General features: G+C 38.3%; 1 pseudogene; it reads right to left on the bottom strand.

The window, feature by feature from the left end:
• Nucleotides 1-23889, bottom strand: part of LOC149181513 (ubiquitin-activating enzyme E1 2-like) — a 36442-nt pseudogene that overhangs the window by 4736 nt on the left and 7817 nt on the right.

Raw genomic sequence — 23889 nt, 5'->3', positions numbered from 1 at the left:
ACTTGCTACCAATAAAGATTCTTTGAGTTTTCTTCCCAATTTTTCCCCAGTCATTGCTGACCAGTACCTCTTTATTTTTGTCAAGCTTGAGGAGGATAACATATTCTTGTTCTATAATTTTCCCTTCGGGCAAACCCATCGCTATGTTTTAACAAGCCTAGCGATAGTGAAACTCATTCTTGTCTAAAGACAAGTTTGTCGCTATTAACCTTTTTAACGAGTTTAATGACAAAGATAACTCGGTCCTTTTCATTTTTAGGGAGTCTGAAAAGGTACATAAAGGTAACTCCAAAATTCCTTTTTCGTCATCTAATCCCTTAAGTCCGAAAAAGTATAAAACAATACAGAAGGGATGAATTTTCGATAGCTTTAACGAGCCGAACAAAACAAGCGCTCGATCTTTTTGTGCAATAATCCCTCAGGTCCAAAAGGATTAAAATCTAGATGAGGGATAGCACTTCCTGTCCCTTTAACGAGCTGGAAGGCCAAGGACTTGGCAATCTTTTCATATTTTACGAGTCAGTTGAAAAGAGCTTAAAGAAGACTCGTCTTTTGAGGAACGAGTGATAAAATGGGTAGCAACTGATTCCAGGTAAGGTTTGGAATTTTCCAATCACGGCAGTGTCACAAGGATGGCTAGTGAAATCACTCTTCGTAGCTGTTCCTCAAAATGGGTAAACAATCAAATGGAGGTGAATGATCGGCCAAAGAAAAAGTGGAGGTGACGGTGCAAACACGACCAAGGCTTTAATGGCTGAAGTGCTACATTCACGGTGGTTATTTACCAGGGAATAGTTCATTTTTTAACAAGCTTAAACGTGGGTGGAAACATTTGCTCGGTGCGGGTTTATTTTTTAACGAACTTGAACCTTGTGGTAACACTGCTTGATTAGATGGTCTTGCTTTGATTTTACCATAAATAGCTTTGTCCTTCCAAAGATCGTACTGTATTTTCAACTGCTTCATCAAACTAGTCAGAAATGAACAATATTTGCTTGGAAATGAGTTTAAAACGCTAATATTTTACTTTGAACTACGTAAAAGTAATTAAAAAGTGTTTTTTACCTCTCATTTTACCATTTCATTTGAACTTGGTTTGTTGGAGCTTTGGAGGTGCTTTTCCCCCTCGATTTTCATCAGTTGATTTCAGGAGATTCTGTGGACGATTCTCGGCGCCGTCTGGACCAGGTAGGAGCTAAACCTGAGCTCTTTCATTTCATGGTTTCCATTTTGCATTTTGAGCTTGATTCCTAGCTTTTCTGAGCCCCTGGGGTTTAAGGAACTCGTTCTGCCATCAACGCACCCCCAGTGTATCGAAACCTGCGTTGAATGCTAGCCTGTCTAAAGGTTATTTGACATTCAATGCACCTAGAACACTGCTGCAGGTGCGTTGGGCGCAAAAAGGGAATTTGATGCACAATTTTTGATGGAATTTTTGCCTGTTTCTTACCAAAATCAGGATCTACCTCCTCTCTTGTTTGTTTTTCAGAGATCTTTGGAGTAAGATGATCCTTACATGGCGAGAACGTGAGCATGAAGAAGAGGACACACTTGCCCTACATGATCCAGTTACAGTGAACGCGCTGCGGAATTGTGGCTTGCTGAAGTTCTAGCATGAGACAGCAGATCAACTTACTGCAGTATTTGCTCGATGCTTGGGATCCTACCAATCAGGTTTTCCAGATTAGGGGCAAATCTATCCCCTTGACTGCAGTAGACATTTATTTCTTGACTAGCTTATCGAGGCAGGGTGCCCCCATCTCTTTGTCAGGTTCAGTCCGAGGAGGCGATTCTGTGAGAGATTATGTCCGCCGGTATTGCAGAGAAGGATCTCAGCCGAGTAAAGATGGCAAGATCATTATCTGTGATTTCACTGACAGGTCCCTTAGGACTATTCTGTTTACTTTTGGTAGGATGGCCGCTAGTGCGTCTCTTCATGTAGCCAATCGATCTTATATGCAACATGCCTTGGAATGCCTCCAACCGAAGGTGTTCAATTGGTGTGACGCAGTACTTCTTGTGATGAAAGAACAGTTGACCAAGATAAAGAACGGGAGGTTGAAGAACTTTGGGTATGGTTCTATTTTGACCGCCTTTGCCTTGGAGAAGATACCACTGATGCAGCCGCAGTACATTGCACTCGATTTACCTTCTCCTACTGAACCACGTATGCAGAGATGGGTTGACCATATGTCTAGGCATGCTGGCCAGTCTCAGATTTCATTTTCTGATACCTTCTTCAGTTGGTTTGATCGTCAGGAGATGGTTTATTCTGAGTATCCATACGCTGGCATGGACTTCCGGGTGATCCAGATTTAGTACTGCCGGATGGCGAGCAGTGGGGCGCCATTGGTAAAATCTTTGACCATATTGCTGCTTATCGTTTTTTGTTTATAATGTCCTTGTGCTTTATTCTATCAAGACTTTAATCAAACTCATGTGTACATGTAGATGTTGGTTCCGTTCGTCCAGTAGTTCGCCTGAGAGTACCAGCTGTTGCCCTAGCAGGGGAGGCCGTCAGGAGGGTTATTCTTCGTGACCTCGATGTGGCCGAGACTTTCACAGCTTTGCAGGAGCAGGTTGAGGGCCTCACTCTCGGTATTCCAGATGTGAGGACCAACGAGCTACCTTTGCGGTTACAGCGGCATACTACTGGTGTGCCCAGACGATGGACTCGTCTCCTACGCATGATCGCACAGGCTGTGACTTGCTATCACGAGCATCATTAGACTAGGGTGCCCCCTAGCATTTTGAGTTTTTGGGTCGCTTGACCGATTTTGTCTTGGTTACAGAACATTATGTATAAACAGTTATATATATTTTTGATTTTCGGAGTTTTATTTTGGTTGAGCTACATGATCCACATGCAAAACATTGATGATGTGTTTCTTTTCATAAATGTTGCAAATGTCTATCTAACACATAGTTTGCTAATGAGTCGGTTAATGTGTTTAAGTTTCTGGAAATATGTTGATATTGAATAAGATCAAATTGTCTTTCCAAAATCTTAACCCTTAGGAACATGCGATAAATAGCTGGGTTTCGGACGGAATATATACCATTGAGTTGTAGTATTACAAGTTGTGAGTCTAGCCTGACAATTAGTCGGCGTATACCATGAGTGATGGCATCAGAGAGAAGCTCTATCAACGCGCTATACTTAGCGATGTTATTCATTGATCGACCAATACATACACCTCTGAAACTTACTAACTCGCCGCTTGGATCAAAATTGGCCCAGGCTGCGGAGGACAGGTTCCGCGAACTATGACTCGCTCCGTCGGCATATCCAACACATGGCTCCAATGGGTTTGACATCTGCAATAAATGTAAAAAGTGGATTACTCGACCAAAACAAACACTTTAGCGAAAACAAAAATATAACAAAAGCATACTGGTTACCATTACGCATAGTAACGTTTGAGGTACAACCCATTACGAGGTTGCGCCAGTGGAATTCCATCATAATCCATTAACTCGTAGGCTCCCTTTGCTAATACTCGCTTAACAATATAGGGGCCCATCCATAAAGACTTAAATTTACCTGCTCCCAATTTATCGGATTCTTGGTCGTAAAGCAAGACCAAGTCACCTTCTGAGAAGACATGGGGTTTGACATTTTTGTCGAACTGCGCCTTGACTCGTTTCTTATGGGATTCGTTAGCCAAAGCGGCATCACGACGGGTTTCATCCAATTGGATTAATTCCAAAAAACGAGCCTCTTCTTCTGAAGTTCCGGGGAGGAGATCAATTGCGAGTTTGAGAGACGAGATTTCACACTGAACTAGTAAGACTGCTTCCAGGCCATATACAATTTGGAATGGTGTGAACCCGGTTGCATTCCTTACCAATGTTCGGTAAGCCCACAAAGCTGAGTACAGGATTAGGTTCCATCTTCTTTTGTGAACTTCGATCATCCTTTGCAGCATGCATTTCAGGACCTTGTTGATTGCTTCAACTTGTTTGTTGTCTTGCGATAATATGGAGTAGAGCTATCGTGAGACAACCCTAGTTTGGCAGCTAATTCAACCATCATGTGATTGCGAAAATGTGATCCATGATCTGTGATTATAGCCTGTGGTACGCCGAATCTGGCGACTACATGATTGAAAAAGAAGAGGGCAGCTGTTTCACCAGTATTATCTAATGTAGGCATCGCCTTGGCCCATTTGGTAAAATAGTCAACTGCGACTATGATATACCCATGCCCCCCGGTCGAGGTGGGGTTACATGTCATGAAATCGATGCCCCATTTGGCGAATGGCCCAACAACAACTATTGGCTGCAGAGGTGCGGGTGGTCTTCTGGTTTTGCTATCAAAAATTTGACAAGCATGGCAACTTCTGACTGCGATTATGCAATCTTTGAACATTGTTGGCCAGAAGTATCCTACTCGTAAATTTTTTTGTGTTGTAGCATATTCTCTAGACCTATCTATCCAAACGCTTGATGAGCGTTGATTTGGGTTTGCCTCCCATGCTAGGAACATTGATTACTATAATATTTCCGTTGGGCTTGGGGGCAAAACCACTGCATGATCCATGTTGATATCGTTTTCTGATATCTTTATAGAAGATATCATGTTGCAGGTTCCTATCGATGCTACTTCCGCCAGATTGATTGGAGGTGGAAGAGCGAAAGTTCCCATTAGTATAGGATCTTTTAGTAGGCCTACTCCGATATTCTGAAGTGAATGGTGGCTTCCATGGATCATGGGAATGCTTCCAGTAACTTGAGAACCATTGGGGAGGAAGTTTCGTTGATCGACGATTGTAATCCCTCCTTGAAAGGGAAATGCAATCTTTCTAAAATAGGTCGACACAACAGCTGCCATGGCATATATCCATGGTCGTCCTAGTTGGATGTTGTAATCAAGATTCCCATCGATGACTTCAACATCTATTTCTACTGTTTTCCCTCCTAGTTCAACTTTCAAGTTATTTAGGATACCATATGGGGTATATGTCCTTCCGTCGAATGCTTTTAATGTCGTCGAAGATCGCGACAAGGTTGGAGATCCTAAAGTTTTCCAGCAACTCATCGACATAATGCATGTAGATGCCCCTTCATCAATAATTGTTTGATGAACAGTTTTGTTGAGGGCTTTCACTTGAACAAGGAAAGCTAGTTGAGCTGCTAACTGAGGATCGTATCCTTTATGATCGAAGGATACAAGATTGGAATCCTTTGGATCAATCCCACCAATGGCCGATAATAAAGCCTGCCTTTGGGATGGGCAATTTTGTAGTACTTCAAGAGTCGACATAGCGGATGGCGATTGGGCCAAATCTTCCACTATGTTATAATGTTATGCCGCTCAGGCGCGGGGATTAAATGTCGACTTGTGTACTACTCCCTTTGGCAGTTTTATCGTCAATTCAGGGATGGTGGGTGGTACAACTTCTGTCGAAGTTGTTGTCGAACTACTTGGTTGATCTTTATCCTTGTTGTTCGACAGCTGCGGATTCCCATAATCTTTGTTCCTTGTCGATATCAAAGCATCATTTTGTTGTTTTGAAACCGACAACATTAGCACTTGAGACGGGGAAGCATTTCCACTTTCAACCAGATTTGTTCCTGGATTTGGAAATGGATCAGTTAACACTGCGGAGGTTTTTGAATTCTTGAAGAATTTCTTAAGCTCAGCTCTGTGTGGACAATCTGCGGTCCAATGATCCTCATCGCATATAAAGCATGGATTTTTTGGTTTCCTATTTCCAGGAGGGTTTGAAGAAGATTTTTCAGGTGACGATTCCTCCTATTTCTTCTTCTTCCCTTTGCCCTTCTTCTTGCTTCTTGGTTGTTTGGTTTCTTTGCCCTTATCTGTCGATACGGCATTTACTTCCGAAGCAAGAAGTTCGTCTTTTGCATTTTGACCTGAAATCTTACGGGTCTTTTTGGATGTAGCCTTTGTCGATTTCGTGTCTGTCGTGCCAATCACTCCATCGCCGACATGAGAGTCATTGTTTGATTTAGGAGGAGGAGGAATTGACAATTCCGGTCAAGGGGCGTTAGGTATTTTTTCGTAGAGCGTGCCGGACTGAGTGTAAATCAAGTCCAGATATTGTGCACGAGCGATAACTTGCTCTTCTGTTACGACTCCCCCCTTTGTCACATCTTCCGTGATGGAAGGTAGTAATGAATTGATAAACCATTCAGCTAAGAGCTGATCGGGGACGTACGTTTTTACCATCCTACGACGACGTCGCCACTCATGTATATGATCATATATGTGAGTGGCCGTCGTCTGTTTGAAGTTGGTAAGAAGCTCTGTTCCCGTTTCGTACCTTATTGGTAATTGAAAATGGGTTAAAAAGGTTGTGGCTAAGGTACTGAAGTTGTCGAACGAAGCTCTAGGAAATTCAATGTACCATTTTTCCGCTGGACCTGTTAACGTCCTCTGAAAGAGGCGAAGTCTTATCGAATCATCATTTAGGGTGTTTGATGAACACCATAGATGAAAGGTCATCACGTGATTTGATGGATCTTCACTCGGATTTCCATTAAATTTAGGAATATTTGATGGAAGTTTATGTGGAATCGCTAGCCATCAAGGGACGTAAGCAATTGGATCGTTTGTTAACCGATTTAAATCAGGTAACTCTAAGGTTGCCACGAAGGGTAACTGTTGATTCAGGTTAGGTGAAGCATACCTAGGATAAGATGGAATCAGCTGAGCAGTTGGTCTTTGCATACCGGCATAATGCATTTGATGCTGGTATGTTTGGTAAGGTTGGTGGACTTGACCATTGTAAAATGGTTGATTTTGACCGTTTTGAATGTACGGTTGTCCACTGTTCGCAAAGATTTGCTGCTCAGAACCTTGGTATACTTGTTGGAATTGCGGTTGTTGGTATTGGACCAGCCATGGTTGTGAAGCCATGTGTTGTTGCGCGATACTAACCGTTTGACCAAGGTGAGGGGTAATTGTACCCGTCTGGACCTGTGTCGCCCCACTAGTCGGCGATTGTGGTTGAGTCGCAAGGTCAAGGGGTTGTTGCATTACAACCTGAGAAACCTGAGGTTGGCATACAACAGGCAGCGTTTGAACTTGCGACACCGTCACAATAGCTGGCGTAGTCGGGATGTTCGACATAGGTACGCATTGTTGCATCGAATACACAACTCTTGGTTGTTGAGGTAGTATATGTACCCAACCACTTGAGGTAATTCCAGCATAACCTGGATGTTGTTGTGAACTCCCGTATGGATATCCTCCCGGAGGGGATAATGAAAGGGTATACTGCCCCCCATACGGTGGTAATCCAGAACTCAAGGGAATTGTTTTCCCTTGGGGACCGGACTGCCCAAATTGACCTCCAAATGGATCAATTTGTTGAGACTCAACATAAGAGTTTCTGGATATTATTCCGGATGAACAAATAGGAACGGACCATACTGTCGAAGTAGCCCCTGAGTGAGCTCCTTCTAGCGGTTGAGAGCTAGTCGGGACAGATGGTATGCCGGCGAACATTGTCGGAGTGATAGCAGGGAGTTCTGCCATTGCTGTGTCAGATGACACAGTCCTAGATGTTGACGGTTGTTCAGACATTTGTAGTCTATCCAAAAGATTACCTAGCGATTCTACAGGAGCTTTCGCTGGTGGTAGACTAACTTCTGATGACGAAGGATATAGAGTGACCCCGACTCCAAAGTGCGTTGGAGTACTTGTTTGAGGATCTTCTACAATTTCTTCTATTATAATTAGACCAGGTGGAAGGGGAATACCGTCAGGTTCGTAAAATATTTCTGGTGCCGAAGAAGGTGTGAAATCGGCAGCGATAGATGTTTGAAGAGTAAGACTCTCCGAACCAGTTGTAGATGGAACTGGTTCGGTAACACAAGTGTTTATTCTCAAACTAGGATCAGTATCACTGTCCTTCTGTGGTCGTTGAACTTCTTCTGTAGAGGCAGGGATTCCAGAAATGTTTGGAGTAACCAGAGTCTCTGATGTCGTTGGAACACTTGTTCTAACTTTGATAGGAGATTTGGAACCGGTTAAACGAGTTCGCTTTGTCCGTACTGGTTTCGATTCCGGAGACAAAGACGGTTCACTCGTAAGCCTCTGCGAACGACGGGGTTTCAATTGATTTTCTTCCACGATTGCGGATTACTCGATCAACTAAAATAAAGGAAAGGTATGTTTCCGAATTAAATGAATTTTAGATGCTTTTGACACAACTTGTTTTTTCAGTTTTTAAGAGTCGAGAAAAAACAAAAGATGACTCTAGTCTCCTTCAATTTTTAATGAGCCTGAAGTGACAAGTGCTCAGATGGACCTTTTCCGTTAAGGAGTCTGAAAAGGAACGAAAGGGACTGCTCTGGAGGTCTAGGTAGAGGGAGTACCAAACCAATCGCAAAACTGCAGAATACTTTTTACGGTACGGCAGTCAATCTTCCCGAATGCTGTGTTCAGTGCATTGCGATCAGCAGGGCGGCCGACACAGCTTCCTATGGATAAAGGATTTAAGCCTATAGGGGTCTCCCAAAATATACTCGACGGTACGTGGGTGCACAAGTCCGTACTGGCACTTATCGTCTCAAAGTGGAGGAATCACCCAACCATCAGTGAGGACAACAGTTACCAGGCTTTACGACGCCGGAATACGTCTCTAGCCTAGACCTCTAAATGTTGTGCGTTAAGTTCCAAAGCGTTGTTAGATTCATTGAATTTATTTTAAGTTGATCTTTCTTATGAAGTTTGCCTTTTGGGTTCACCACGAGATGTAGATGTAATTCCTAAAATGCAATCTAAAGATGATAAACAAACTTTTATATCTTTTCTGCAATGAAAATCCTAGCTACTAGGGAAAAGAAAGACACAATCTTTTCAAAAAGAGCAAAGAGCACACTGTAAATGCACTTTCCTAAATCAAGCCAAACAGACTGTCTATATGCAAATGCACATGCATGTATTTGTTTTTCACTTTCTTAGTATTGATGCTAAAAAGAAAGTTGATGTACAAATCTGAATTTGCTTTCAAGCGACAAACACAAACAAGCTTCTTTTCGAAATCAAAAGGTAGAGATGATTACGACACTTTATGATTTTGAAATAAATACTCGTTTTGACACTAGAAAGTCACAAATTCAAACCAAGGGCAATATTAAAAGCATAATCGACCATCAACAGCAAATAAACTTTCTCCTATGATCGAAATCGACACTTGCGACAGATCTAAATCAAAGGACGACAGTACGATTATTATACTTTTGCAATGGAAAACTGTAAACGACTCAACAAACACACAAAAACATCTACAATTCTTTTGTACAAATGAGGTGGAATATCAGTAAGGAAAAGGGGTTTGAAACAATCATATACTGATCACAGGCTGCAAAATTCAGAGACAAAACTGGAAAGAATGAAGCACAAGAAACTCAGCTGCACAGGGCTAGGCTGATCAGCGCACCTGTAACACAGAGAAAGCGGCGCAGGTTGCCCTTTCGAGAAGTGCGTTGAAATGCAGGATCTCTTCACAGAACTTGCGTTGGGCTAGAAACGAGAATTCTATCCGAGTTCTGGGTCACAGTTTGTAGTTTAGTCTTTGGTTTTTGGCCGAATAAAAGCAATCAGTAATGCACAATCAGGGGTAGATCTAAGGAGGGTCTAAGAGCTATCACAAGGGCAATCAAATAGTCTGTGAATCAGCTGTTCAAATCATAAACAGATCCAGTGAATGGATTGAAGCAGCAGATGTCTACTTTCAATTTGTTATGGCAAATGCAGTTCGAATGCTACTTATAAGTTTATGAAACAAACAACAAGAGATACACAAACAAACTAATTAGACATTCTCCCCAGCGGAGTCGCCATTTTGTTACCGGGAAAAGTGTCTATTTAGAACTGCTCTATCCCACTAAGGTGTGACAGCTGCCTTAGAAACAAACAGAGAAAACTACTTTTGTATTTCCTTTATGAACTATAAATAGAGAGGAATAGGAAAAACCAACCTGTGTCTTGCACTAATCCTTTGATCCAATCCTTCTCTTCTTTGACAACTTCCAGCTACCTGCTCCCTTACTTGCCCAGCTTCACCAAGTACCTGTAAGATCACAGAAGAAGAAAACTATACAAAGACATGGATCTATATTCATAAATAACTTAGGATCAGATTTAAGTTAACCATACAAATGTAACAAGCATCAATGATACAAAAGCATGGAGGAGAAACTCAAATAGTTTTTATTGATAAACAAGAAGATCCAGGAGGAGTTACAACCGATGATTCCTGACCCAGCATCAACCTCCCAGCAAAGAAGCCCCTCTTCACATCCAACAAAGCATAGATCACCCAATCCTCTGATGTTTGTCTCAAAACCAACAGCAATTCCTTACAATGTGCAAAATTCCAGCCTCTGGATCTTTGGGATGAGGGATCCATATATAGATGTATGCAAGGAGGATGAGTCAGCTTGTGATTTGATTAGTGTCTTCTCTCTGTCAGTTCTTGCTTCTACTTGGAGACTGAAGGCCTCTTACTCATCCTTGGTCGAATTCAGTGAGGCAAGTGTCATAGGAGAAGATTCTGGAAGCTTCCATTGTCTCTCCACCTCGCGAAATGACACTGCCATTTGTCATTTCTCACCCAATGCACCCTCATAGTGCATTTAGGTGCGTTGCAACGCACCTAGCCAGTGGATTTAGGTGCTATGCAACGCACTTAGCTAGTGGAGCAGCTGAAATGATCCTGTTTTGACTTATTCTGAGCAGTTTCTGGTGGAGAACTTCTGAGAGAAGCTGTAATTTGTTGACCTTGTTCCTTTAGGGGTTAGAACAACACTTTTAGGGACTTAGGAGCCCTTGGTTTATGGACATTTCATGCTTGGAGTTGTAAGGCACAAAAATGTCTATAACAATTAGTATATAGAAATAATGGTTTTTTTGGTATATAGATATATATGGTTTTTTTAAGTAATATTAAATATTTTAATAATAATATTAAAATGTTTTTTTATTAATTTAATTTTTTTATTAATTTTAAATAATGATATTCAAATATTTTTTTATTAAATTTAAAGAAATTTTTTACTATTAAATATTAAAGTAGTTTGATTAAATTTGATTGTCTTATTATATATTTAAATAAATGGATCTCTATTTTATATTATATTAATAAAATATTAAATTAGTTAACAATAAATCATTCTTATGAGATATTAAATTAATTATCCATAATAAAAAATTAATTTATAATGTATGAAGTATTTTTTAAATTATATTGTTAATTATCTTTTTCTTATCTATAAATTAGATTCTTTGACTAATCAGCGTATTTTGTACGAGAGGAATTTGATATTAATGCAGTGGTTTATGTCATCGTACCCGTGGGCTAATAGATTTTAATTAATTATTGTGAAGTTTTTTAATTGTTTTAATTACGTAGTAAGGTGTTTCCTTTTAAGACCAACTTTCTCCCATGTCAACATATCCTGTCATGGACTGTCGATCTTTGTGTTAGACGATTAGAAAATTTTGCGTTGTTAGATCATCACAAGCCATGGAACCTCCCCAAGAGTTAAGGACTAACCATCTCCAATGATTACCGTTGCGGTTGGATTGGAACGACAGTACCTGTCTTCCCCTTTCTTCCATTTAAATATGGCTGCATACACCTGATTTCTTCATTATGTTTTCCAGTTTTGGCGGCTTTTCCAAACGCAATCGTTGTAATTTCTTGCCCATGGATTGCACGCATTCTTCATTTATTTACTGTGAAAGATGAGGTATTGTTGGAGATGTTCTCCCTTTCTCATTCTCTAACTTACCATCTTATTAGTTTTAGCCTAATGCTTATATAATAACTTACCATTTTATTATTTTTAGGCTAGGCTTATATAATAATATCTTACCATTTTATTATTTTTAGGCTAGGCTTATATAATAATAACCAAAAGTTTATATATTTCAACTTCAAAGGTGGAAGGAGGTTTACTGACTTTTGAAAGGATAGGACAAGATTTATACGTTAGAGAATATACTTCTTATTAACATCTCATCTATGGTGGAGGTAAGCTCTCTACGTAAGCATCAAGATTTGGAGAGTAGGCGTTCTAAGCATCAAAATTCAGTTAGGCGTCCTACGTAAGTATGGAGATAATTAAGCATGAAGATTTAGTTAGGGTCTAACTAACTAATTTCGCAAGAAACAAGAAAGAGTTCTTGGTCTATCTACACATGGTCTGCTCTTCACCCCTGAAACATCACTCTCAGTACCAGGGATGCATTAAATTTCATCCACTAGCATTAGAATTGATGATGTAATAATTATATTATAAATTTATAAAAATAATGAAGATGCAATAATTAGTTATGAATTTTTAAAAATAATAATATACTTCAATATATATCTTTTTATAATGGTTGTATCCTGCTCTATCTTTAGGTCTCCGAGTTCTGTGTATTTGTCTGTTTCCATTTAATTCTGAGCGTTTAAATGGCTTCAGACGCTTCTTACTATAGCGGACGATTGCCTAACCAGAGCTTGGGTAATTCATCCTTGGATTACAATGTTCTAAAAACATGAAATGGACGGTTAAGGATATATATCACTTTCACCCCTATAAAACAAATAAACTAAATCCAAAAAAACGACTAAACTAAATCCACAAGGAAAAAACTGGTAACGCGGAAACAAAAAAATTATTTCTACCACGTGGTAGACAGGTGTTACAGTTAATAGAAAATTTCTTTCACCTAGTAAAGCTGCAATAGAAAAATCTTTCTACCACGTGGTAGACGGGTGTTACATAGGTGTTACAGTTGTTAGTATTACAGTTAATAGAAAATTTCTTTCACCTGGTAAAGTTGTAATAAAAAAATCTTTCTACCACGTGGTAGAAGGGTGTTACAGTTATTGGTGTAATCTGCGCAGGAAATCCATTACAAACGTAAACAAAACCAATTTTAGGAGAATGTAATGAACTGCAAATGTGCATGATTGTCAACATGGATGCCTTGCATCCTTTTTATTATGAAAACAAAACTGATAATATATATAACAAGAGGTTTCAAACACAGAGACAAAGAAGATTCATAGAGACATGACTCTCCTCATACATATATTATTAAAACAAAACTAATGATTTATATATATATATATATATATATATATATACATATAGGAACAAAAGGTTTAAAACACAAAGACATGACCCTCCTCATACATTTGTTGATTGATGTGAGATATTATATTAGGCCAACGTCATCTCAAACAAAACAAGCCCCTTTTTTTCATGAAAATGGATATTACCCTTTTCATAGGTATAAGTAAAAAAATATTGTAGATGATAAAGTAGTTTCAGTGGATGTCTCACTCATGCTACCATTAACATTACCTTGTGCCTGACAATGAGTTTTTGATGTATCATTTTTAGGGTGGTGGTGAAAGAAGTTTTGACCTGGAACACGTCTAATTGGCGCTGAAAGGAAACAAGCAGAGCCAGGGTTTGCAGCAGAAGTTCAGTGTTGTGCATCATGGAGAGGAAAGAGGGGGGGAGTTCCACTCCTTCCTACAGTCAGGCAGTCTCTAATTGATTCAAGAAACATCTAGAGGCTGAAACCGGAGTTTTAGGAGGTGGGAAACAGGAAAACAGAAGCGCACAGGGGCAAGAAAATATGCAGGAAGAAGTCAGAAGAGAAAAGTGAATAGAAGGAAAAATCAGAATGCTGACACCAGAAATCATACTAGACCTTATAAGCCTAGGGAAACCATCACACCCCAAGTGGTGTTAAGTGATCCAGCACTACAGGCACATAGGGAACACATAGCGACCTATGCAGTCATTTGTAAATTCATAGGGTTATGGCCTATGGAGAAGGCTTTACAGGCATGGATAAAGAATCATTGGAAACCTAAGGGGGATATAGATCTGCACCTTGGATCCAAAGGTTTCTTCACTGTAGTTTTTACAAACATTGAGGATAAAGACAGGGTGTTTGAAGGAGGGCCCTACTTCTATGCTGTTGCAGGCCTCTATATGCGGCCTTGGGTGATGAATTTTGTCCCGGAGCATGAGACATTCACTTCGGTCCCGGTTTGGGTAAGGCTCTATTCCCTACCTCTAGATTATTGGTAGCTAGAATCATTAAAAGCAATAGGAAATAAACTAGGGCATTTTGTAAAAACATCAAAGGCCACTAGGAGGGGAAGTATACTCCTTTGCCCGTATATGTGTAGAGATGGACCTCTTTGGAGCTCTACTGGATGAAATAATTCTGGAAGTTTTTTATGAAGAATGGGTGCAAGCGACGGACTATGAGCATGTTCCTTTCAGATGCCGCAAATGCCATGAACATGGGCATCTATTCAGAGATTGCCCCTTAAAAAAAATGGAAAACAATACTAAAACAACCTCAGGGAAAGAAACTTAAATATTTAACAAAGTGGGGAACAGAGGTAAAGGATGGAGAAAGTACCAAAATAAAATCAACGAGGAAAAGCAGATAAGTCAGAATAGGTACAAGGTATTAGAAGAAGAAGCGGAGCAAGATAAAGAAAATCAGATATTGGAGGACAACCTTGTAGAGAAGGAAAAGGAAGAGAGCATGGAGGATACACATGAAAACAACCAAAAAAATGAGGGTCTGCTGAACACTATGGAACTTGATAGGGACCAAGAGATGACCCTGAGCAAGGTGGGAACGGAGGATCATCAACTGCAGGATATTCTTGATAGGGAGCATCTAGATCTGGAAAAGCTCCTGGAGCAGGGAACCAGCAAAGGAATGGATCCACTACCACAAGAGGAGTTCAATAGAGTGCAATAGCTATTCATGTGGAGAACTCAGGCAAAAGGTTCAGGAGTCAAAAGAAACCATGATAGTCAGGAAACGAAGGGGTGAAAACAATGAAGGCAACATCAGGACTAGCTCTTAGGAACCCAGGCAAGAAAAGAGGTAGGAAAAAACAGAATGAGCTACTAATAGAGTGTGGAAAACTCATGATCGATTCAGGTAAGATGAAAGACCTAACTAGTTACTCATTTACAAATCTTTCTTAATGAAGCTCACAACATGGAATATTAGGGGTCTAGGAAGTAAAAGGAAACAAAGGAATCTTAGCAATAGAATGAAAGAAGAAAAACCAGATATGATTTTCATCTAGGGAACAAAATGTTCAGTAGAAAATATAAGAGAGATACAGAGCAAATGGCTTATAAAATACGAATATCTAGAAGTTAAAGCAGACAAAGCATCAGGAGGGATTCTCACACTCTGGAACCCTCAGAAATTTGAGTTCCTGGATGCTGAAGCATTCAGGAACTATTTATCAGTGGTCATCCAACCTTTGGGGGACAAGGAAGTTTATTTTCTCACTAATGTTTATGGTCCACAAAATCCGGAAGACAAACTCAGACTTCTAACCTCATTGGAGGAGTTAAGAGGAAGACATCCAGGTATCCCCTGGATTCTGGGAGGGGACTTCAATATGATCAGATCTCTAATGGAAAAAATGGGGGAACCAAATCACTAGGTAGAGATTCTATAGCATTTCAGAATTTCATAAATAACATGAAGCTTGTAGATACATAAACAAGTAATGGCATCTTTACATGGAATAATAAGAGGGGAGGAGCATCTCAAGTGGCCTTTAAACTTGATATATTCATTATCTCGAAGGACCTAATCCTCACAGGCCATAACTTAGCAGCAATGATACTTCCTTTTGGAGGCTCGGAACACTAGCCTATTCAACTTGAAGTGTCCTTTATAAGAACTCTAAGAAACAGATCTTTCCGGTTTGAAAACATTTAGCTTACCCATCCTGAATTCATCAACAATATTGCAAGATGGTGGACACAGGATATGCAAATTCAGGGTACTAAAATGTTCCTTCTGCATCAGAGATTGAAACACGTCAAATAAAGACTAAAATATTGGAATAAGAATGAATTTGGCAATATATTCCAAGCCAAAAAAGTAGCAGAACGGAAACTATAGGAAATTAACCAAACCCTCATTATAGAGGGCTTCACCGAGGAGAGAAAGGAAAAAGTTGATTATGTTCAACAAGAATGGGAAGGCTTATGCAAGCAAGAGGATATTTTCTGAAACAGAAATCGAGGGTATAATGGTTAAAAGAAGGAGAAAGAAATACAAGGTTTTTTCACAAATCTACCATGGATCATAGGTCACAAAATAGGATTTCAAAGATCAAAGATAATCATGAAAATTTAATCACTACACACCAAGAAATAGAAATTGTTATGGTTCAGCACTTCCAAGGCATAGCCGAGGAGCCCCTCATAGACAGATCTCAATTTATCAAGGACTTCACAAAGCACATTCCTAAGCTAGTGACAAGAGAAGAAAATTATACTCTTAACAAGACAGTGAATGAAGAGGAGATCGGTGCAGTCATCAATGAAATGAAAAATTGGAAAGCTCCAGGTCCGAATGGAATCAACGTCGAGTTCTTCAAAGCATGATGGGAAATAGTCAAGCAAGATATCCTCGATGTGGTGGAGGACTCAAGGAAAAACAAAATTGTTCTGAAGGCGCTCAACTCCTCTTTCATAGCCCTGATTCCAAAGCAGGAGAATGCTATCACACCTGACAGATTTAGACCCATAGCATTATGCAATGTGGTGTATAAAATTATTTCAAAAGTAATTGCGAATAGACTTAAGCCCCTGCTCCCAACTCTTGTGTTTGAGGAGAAAACTGGATATGTGGAAGGCACGCAAATTCTTAATAACATCATTCAAGGTCATGAGGTGGTTCACTCACTTAAGAGTAATAAGTAGGCAAGTATTATCATTCAGCTTGACCTAAAAAAGGCTTATGATAAGCTGAGCTGGGCTTACATCAAGGAAGCACTGAAAGCATATGGCTTTGACCATAACTGGATAATATGGGTAATGGCCCTTGTAACCACCCCAAGTTTTTCAATCCTACTAAATGGCTCACCATCAAAGACCTTTAAGCCCTCAAGAGGACTTAGACAAGGTGATCCACTCTCACCCTTTCTCTTTATTCTCATGATGGAAGGGCTAAGAAATGTGATTAAATATGCCAAAGGAGAAGGAAAAATCCAAGGTCTCAAACTCACTTTAAATGGGGATGCCTTGACCCATCAACAATTTGTGGACGACACCATGCTGCAGGGTATACCCACAGTCAAGGAAGCTCAAGCCTTCAAACAAATCCTGAACGACTTTGCTATGGTTGTGGGGACAGAGGTAAGCCTAAGCAAATCAAAGATTTTTTTTTAATACTGACATTGCTATTCAGAGAAACCTCACTAGAATTCTAGGCTTCCAAAGAGATATGCTACCCTCCAGATATTTGGGAGTACCTCTAACAGACAAACCTCTCAGCAAGGCAGTTTGGGAGCCGGTTACTAATAAACTTCAAGACAAAATCAGGAAATGGACTATCAGATATTTGAATATAGTAGGATGGCTAGTACTTACAAAATCTATCCTACAAATTGTCCCCATCTTCATGCTCTCAGTCCTTCCAGCTCCTAAAGGAGTAATGCAACGCATCAGAAATATCCAAAGGGATTTTCTTTGGGGCAAAGGGGAAGAGAGAAATAAATGGGCTTTGGTAGCCTAGGATAAAATATGTAAGCCTAAGACACATGGAGGGTTGGGACTTGATGACCCTGAAATACTAAACAAAGTCCTGGGGGCGAAACTATGGTGGATATGGCTAAAAGAATTGGTTTCCCCTTGGGCCAATGTATGGAAACAGAAATATGCAAGAAATTGGCAAGAAATGGATTACATTAGGATGACGGGACTCATCAAAGGCTCCCACATTTGGAACAAAGCTTGGGAAAATAGAGCTATAGTTCAAAAACACAGTTTCTGGGAAATCAGAGATGGAAACCTCGCTTGGTTTTGGGAGGATAATTGGCAACATGAACCTAGACTGTTAAAAGAAGAATTTGTCAATCCCAAGAATGAAACTGATAATAAAGGGTTGCTCAAAGTAAATGACTTTTGGGATCAGGAAAGAAGTGATGGAAAATGGAAGAACCTAGTTTACAGAGATGACTCCCCATTGAAAGCCCAGGTAGAAGCTCTTACAGTCATCTTGGAACAGAGAAAGATTCTAATATCAACATCTCCAGATCAACTAAGATGGGGTAAAAACAATGAAGGCAACTTTAACCTCAAAGAGGGCAAGAGAATAGCCCTGGGGCTAGACTTCTGAAACCCTGATAAGGTATGGAAGGGCCTATGGAAGAACCAAAACTGGATGAAAATTAAACTGTTCATGTGGTTAGTGCAACATAAAAGAATTCTGACTTGGGAAATCTTAGGAAAAGAGGGGACGCTGGACCATCCAGGTGCCAGCTATGTGAATTATAGGAAGAAATGATGGATCACCTTCTCAACCTATTCCCTTTCACCTCCAACTTATGGAATTGGGTGGCTTCAATCTTTAAACAAACAGACAGGGACATGGGCAGCATTACCAGGACTTTGAAGAATTGGAGGAAAAATTTCTCGGCAAATGAAATAATCAACAAAGCGTGGACTTTGGTTCCAGGATTCATAATTTGGGATGTCTGGAAAGAGCGCAACAACAAAATCTTCAAGAACAAGATTGGGTCACTATAGAGCATCATGACTCAGATCATAAGACAACTCAAAGACACTATAGGAACCCTTTTAAAAAATCTCCCTGATAATCAACCTCAAAATTAGGATGAGCAGATACTTCTAAATTTGGGATTGCAGGGGCTTACCCCCAAGGGCAACAACAAGACAGTAAGTAATATAATACCTCATAAGGAATTCTGGCAACCTCCACCTCAAGGTTTTATGAAATGCAATATAGATGGAGCCTCAAAAGGAAACTGGGGATCGACTAGATATGGAGTCATAAGAGATGAAAGAGGTTTCATAAAAACTATCTTTCACTGTCATTTGGAGAAGGCCACCAACAATATGGCAGAGCTCATGGCCATGGAACATTGCCTAGAAATCCTAAGGGATTCAAATCTACACAACATCATAATTGAAGTTGATTCTGAATTGATAATTAATTCGGTCAAGAAAATTGGTAATGGATCAGCACTAGACAAAGTGTCGAGACACTGGAGGTTACTGCAAGTTTATCAACGCATTCAATCCCACTTGCAAAACATGAGAACCATTAGTTTTGTCCATGTGTGAAGAACAACCAATAAATTAGCAGATATCTTGGCAAATGAATGCGTGCTCTGTTCAAAAACCAATGTAAGATATGACTGGATAGGGACTCCCCAAGGACATTTGAGGGAACAATGTGCCAGATAGGCGACCTTAGATAGAGAGCTCTATCAAAGCAAGGAAAATAAGCAAGATGAAGACTGTGGGAGACAAAGAAATTTGGTCCACAGGGATAATTAGCTTATGACAAAGCACATGAAGAAGTGTAAGTATCCATTGGGCCTTCGGGCGAAAAAGTAGGCCTTTGGGCGGGAAATATATATATATTAATGGTGCTCAAGCTGGAGAATACAAACAAGATTAGGTGGGCCAAAGATACAATTATGGACCCTAATTACATCAAGGATAGAACACAGTCCCTGTTTCATTGGGATACGGATGCAGATAAAAGGGAAGCAGGTCAGAGAAATCGCAGCAATCCAATGCATTTCGCATGGAGAACAACAAGAAGGATAACGAGGAAACTGAACCCGAAACTATATAGGCAGGAGATTAATCAAGCTTGGGGTCCGAATCAAAGGTTAAATTTCGTGCTAGATGCATGGCCTCATCGGGATCGCGCACAAATGGTGGGTTTCAGGCAGATAAAGTGCTCGAAGGTTGCAGCCCTAGACAGACCCGATATACTTATTAAATATGGTTCATTGGGCTCATCGGGTCCAAATTGATGGTTAAAGGGTGTGCTTGTTAGTCACTCGAATGAGTCTGAGCCACTAATCTTAGGTGGACTTTGTGTTTTATTTTGTAGGCCCTCGGCTCGTTGTTTGAGATCATGGCTCAGGAACAAGGTTTTGGTTGGCCTGTCTTATTGGTGGGTCATACCTCCTTGGTCTTTGTGTGTATTATGTTTCTTTTTGTAAATAAATGAATAGAAGGTTCTACTCTTGCTTAAGCAAAAAAAAGATAAAGTTGTTTCAGTTTGAAACTCGGTTATTTGATATTATTAGTTTTCCGAATATCTTTGTGAGATCGCAACATCTTTGTGAGATCTCAATCTTCTTTAATTGAATTTTTTATAACAACCAATTAGTGGGAAAAAGCTACAAGTTAATGTGTGAAGTTCAAGACTGACTGAAGAGTCAATGGTGGGAACTTCGACTGACTGAAGAGTCAATGGTGGGAACTTCTTGTAATTTTGTTACATGTGAAAAATCATTGTTCTTTGGTTTCTATCATTGTAGGATTTTCTTTTTTTTGTCAATTTGGTTCTGGCTTTTAGGGGAAAATAATTTTTTCCTAGGTTATGGTATTTGTTTTTTTTGTTAGATTAAAAAACTAATGTGAAAATGATACAATTTTCTAATTGAATAAATGTTATTTATACATTTTTTCCAATTAGTTTAGTTTATTGTTTTTAGGATTATTATAATACAAATATTGAAATATATAAATATCAAATTTAATTTTTTTCAAATAACTTACCGTATTTAAATTAAATAAATAATATATATATATATATATATATATATATATATATAACCCAAATTCAAAAAAGATTAAAATAAAATTGGCTAGAAACATCCATATATAATCTAGAAAAATGAGTATTATTATTTATCCTCGTGTATGTTTGTATACTAGCATTATATTCATATATTAGTTAACTATTCACTACCCCTAGTTAGAGATAAAAAGGATAGAACATAACCTAAGGGCTCACCCAAGGGAACCTCAAATTGGCATTTCCCTTAATCCAATTACAATCTAATTTTGAATAAATTTGAATATGCCATTTAAAACAAATGATTAAATTAAAAGTTAAATTCAAAATCTGATTTTTTTAAATGATAGGAAATGGTATTTTTTAATTACTCAAAATAATGGGAAGAAAAATCAATATAATCAAATATGTTTACTCTGAAATGACAATAATCATTTTGAATTAATGAAATTGCAAATATTTAATATTAATATTGTACAATCTTGTTATAATAGGGGAATTATGGGGTGTTGAATCCTCTTTTACATTAACAATATCGATTCCATTAATTCAAATTGCAAATTTTGGCAAATATTGTTTAGTTGGATTATGTAGATGGGAAAATGGAAAAAGACTTAAAATGTAGAATATTATCCAACATTTAAACATTTTGACTCATGGAATTGCATAAAAATAAAATAAATAATTATAAAGATCTAAAGTTAAGATGAATCTAGGTTGGTTATTCACAAAATTTAAGTTTTATAAACTTGAGGAACATTTTATTATAAAATAGGAAAAAAAAATATAAATTATAATTAAAGTCATATTTATTATCCCATTAGAAAGAATGCTTGGTTTTGAATCATTTTCTTTCAATTAAAACTCAATATATATATATATATATATATATATATATATATAGGTATAATAGTTTATTAATATTTGTTAATATATTATTATGAAGAAGCTTAAAATATGAACATAGACATGTAGTACTTGCTTTAGTTGTTGGAGCATTTTACATAATTTGTACTTTCTTTAGTTGTTGGAGAATTTGACATAATTTCAAGTGTGACACAAAAAGGGAGTTCGTTTAATATAATTTCAAGTGTGACACAAAGAGGGAGCTCCTTGTGATTGTTTAGCATCACTTGCTTGCATTAGACAATCTTAGTGTGATTATAAAAGTTAAGAGACAAAATTAATCTAATAATGTGGAGACCATAATTAACACAGACATCCATGGTAGACATTAATATCGTATTCTTTCTAATACATATACATATTTTATTAATAATGAGTATAACCCTATTGTGAATGTAAAACACAATTATATTCTTAATGCAAGTTCTATCTAATACATATTTTAGTAATAATGAGTAGAACCCTATTGTGAATGTAAAACACAATTATATTCTTAATGCAAGTTCCATATTAATAATGACCTATGTGTTTTTTCTAGACATATAGTATCACTTGTTTTTGTTATTTTCAATTTATTTTTAGTGCATTCTAACTAAGTTTAACAAATTGATTGTTATTCAACTATGATACTTTCTTAATAAATAAATAAAAGATTTGATATTCAATTGTAAAGTCATTTACATACATAAGACTTAAAATTATCAATCATTTAATTAACAATTTAGATTTGGCCATTGTCCATTCATATTGTATTTGGAGTAGATATTGTCTCAAATAAAAAAATATTGTTCATATGTTATGCCACTAATGTTCATCCCAATTGGGATTTCCCAAATGACTTTAAAAGGTCATTAAATATAGTTGTAAGCAATATCCCATGTAATAATTGTGCAACTTTGGTCTAAGAAGAGTTTTTCCAATCTGTCTAGCCAATGGTGGTTATATTGGTTTTATTATCTCATGCATACTAATCATAAGAAGTATGACACTTAATGGAGTAAGAAGTATGGCCTTGAGATTTGGTTTTATTATCTCATGCGTACTAATCATAAGAAGTATGACACTTAAGGTAGTAATAGGTATGGCCTTGAGATTATCCACCTCAGGTATGTTATAGTTCCTTGCTTGCATATTAGCAAGTCCAATGATCAGATCCATGTGATAATTTGTATCATCATCCTACATTGCAATGAAGAAATTAACCAAAATTTTAGACTGATTTTTCTTCCAATGGATACTTTTGAATTGAAATATTTTATTTAAGTCTATATCATCATCCTACATTGCAATGAAGAAATAACCAAAATTTTAGACTGATATTTCTTCCAATGGATAATTTTGAATTGAAATATTTTATTTAAGGGAGGATAAGTTTTGTAATTAGTAGAGGATAATAGGGATCATTAATGAGGAAAGTTAGAGAATACCTTTTCAAACTTAATATGACTCATGTGAAAGCTTGAAGGTAGATTTTGAACACCATGTTGCAGTGTGGCAATGAATTTGTCAATCTTTTCAGCATCATCATTATCATCATCATCATACAATGTAGAAGAAGGGTTCACATATGTAGCTTTCTCATCTGTGACAATCTTCATCCCTTTTTTTGGCTCAAAAATTGGAATATGAACTTTATCAACCACCTATGCTAATATGATTGAATTTGGATTTGAATTCCAATCAGGAATGGTAATGCCATATGTATTAGCTTTTAAAATGGAGGTTGTAAGAATCAGGGACATGTGACTGGGATCATGGGAAGAAAAGTGGAGGGGCTTTGGGAAATGCTTAGGAGAAGACTAGAATAGGAATGGTAATGCCATATGTATTAGCTTTTAAAATGGAGGTTGTAAGAATCAGGGACGTGACTAGGATCATGGGAAGAAAAGTGGAGGGGCTTTGAGAAATGCTTAGGAGAAGACTAGAATGGTGCACCTTCTCTTGTAGTTTCATCATCAGGGAGGCTGAAAGTAAGTTGCTTCACACGATTTGAAAATAAATCCTTGTTGGCATTATGTTTCTGGTATGGCTATATGTTACAGATGTTGTACTTGATGGCAACTCCCATGACAAGGCTCTCAATTTATTGAAAAATTAAGAAGGACACAGGAAATCAGTTCAAAAGATGCATACCCGCAGGTACACCATGCAGAAGCCGCGTCCAGCGACGCAGGCCAACCGTTCAGGAGGTGCGTCCACCCAGTGCACACTTTTCAAGGCAGAGAAAAGCACACGTGGGAGTTTCTTGTGATTTACTCTTGGTATCTAGCCGACGGTATTGTGTTATTAAGGTGTCGGCTCGTGGTATTGTTCCATGATTTGAGGAGGAGCTTGCCTATATAAAGCAAAGGAGATCATTTGGCTTAGGTATG

The sequence above is a fragment of the Pinus tabuliformis genome, chromosome 3_2 (genome assembly GCF_031772625.1).
Source record: "Pinus tabuliformis cultivar Carrire ecotype Pingquan chromosome 3_2, CPIR1, whole genome shotgun sequence".
Taxonomy (NCBI): Eukaryota; Viridiplantae; Streptophyta; class Pinopsida; order Pinales; family Pinaceae; genus Pinus; species Pinus tabuliformis.
Note: the sequence above shows the minus strand (reverse complement) of the source record. Positions and strands in the feature narration are given on the sequence as shown.